Here is a 1,881-nt window from a genome sequence, read left to right as displayed (position 1 = left end):
CATGGTGTAAGGCAATCGTTGATTGAATCAAAGGGTAGCGATATTTCAAGAACCAATCACATTTCTCATTCTCATTCAAAATCAACCCTGGAACATACTTGACCAATCTCAGAAACTCAATCTCATAGTCGATCACGAACATATCATTCTGCTTCATATTTATAAAATATTCCCGACAATTTTCCAGATACTCAACCCCCATATAACGATCTCAAAAAGCCTGACGAAAATGCTCCCAAGTGACTTATCCGGTCGAAATGGTATCTTGTTCAAATTCCCACCAATCCCGAGCTTTACCACCTAATAATGATATAATATCCCTCAAGATACGACCAGTTATGTAATCCATTTTCTCAAACAGTCGATGCAACTTCTTCAGCCAATACTCAACATCAGCGGGGTCAGTCCCGACCTTACCCACAAACATAGTCATCCTAGCATCTAAGAACTCAATTGGTGCGAGTTTATGATACCCTCAGTCTAGCAGAGATAACGAAGTAGCTATCGATTCGTTGTAGCATTATCTATCTCTACAGTCACGTTGTCCTCAGATCCATGTGATCATTCACTCTAAGTTGGGGTGCGAGTGGTTTTTCATTCCCCTTAACTCTAGTATGATTCATATGTTGTTCATCTCTCTATCTCATTAACTTGATACAGATTATGAGTTTGGCACACTAGAGGTGGAGGATCAATCTCAGACGGTGCGATACAACCTTGATCGATTACTAGTCAGAGACTTCTACGCGGTGCCATAAGAACTATCTACAAAAGTCAACACCTAATATTAAATTTTGTACTTGGAGTTTTCAAATATAAAATATAATGCATTTATTTTTAAAAAATCTCATTTTAACTCGAAAATATTTTATGTAACCAAAATCATTTTTCGATTAAAAATCTTATGATTTAGCTACACAATTTGAGGGTTGAACCTGCCTCTCATACCACTAAATATAACCCATTTGACCCGACCTAAATGAAACAGGTCGAATCCAGATGACTCATTAACTAAATTCCCTAAAATCGTACCTAAACATTACTTAAAATACATTAAAAAAATTATCTCATTTATTGATTTCAAATACTCAAAAAATAGCCGAAATACATTAAAAAAATTATTAACATATACCAAACATTTATAAAAATCCAGAGTTCAAGTCCCAACGTTCGAAACAAAATTTATGTTCGAAGTCCCAAAATATTTAAACATAGTAAATATTATCCAAATAAAATAAGAAATAAAAATCCGAATAAAATGTCATACTATGCAAATAATGACAATGGAATAATGTCGTAACTCCAAGTATCAGTTCTCCTAACCCGAGTATCTGAAAGAGAAACTAAGGGGGTCTGAGCTAATAAGCTTAGTGTGTCTCTAAAGTGCAAGTAAAGCCAAATCATAGCACAGTCCGAGTCAAACAATATTAATCATATTCTGAATCAAGCAATAATAATCAAATATTTGATTATTATGCTAATACTAATGTACCTACTCGTACTCATGTCACACCATTCAAAGTGTGGGTTCTTCAGAACCACACTATCTACAATCAAAACACACTATATGAGTGGGGTCTGCCACAAAGGCAGAGGCCATAGAATCTGAAAAGTGATATTCACCCCGTCGAGTGAATGCATTGAACTTCTCCTATCAGAAATTCGTCCCAACATGACATGCAAAATGACAGAATATCTGATGCCTGATCTGATTTGAATAATAATATTTCTGAAGCATATATTTCAAAGCATATATTCTGTTAAATCAATTACAATTACACATTACATTCACGTAATTGTATTCCAGTTCCAATAACTAAACATGCATCATATGGCTATATGTTTTCGAATCTCAATTATCACAAACAAACTCATAGCCAG

Source organism: Hibiscus syriacus, unplaced genomic scaffold (genome assembly GCF_006381635.1).
Source record: "Hibiscus syriacus cultivar Baekdansim isolate YM2019G1 unplaced genomic scaffold, ASM638163v2 tig00003715_pilon, whole genome shotgun sequence".
NCBI lineage: Eukaryota > Viridiplantae > Streptophyta > Magnoliopsida > Malvales > Malvaceae > Hibiscus > Hibiscus syriacus.
Note: the sequence above shows the minus strand (reverse complement) of the source record.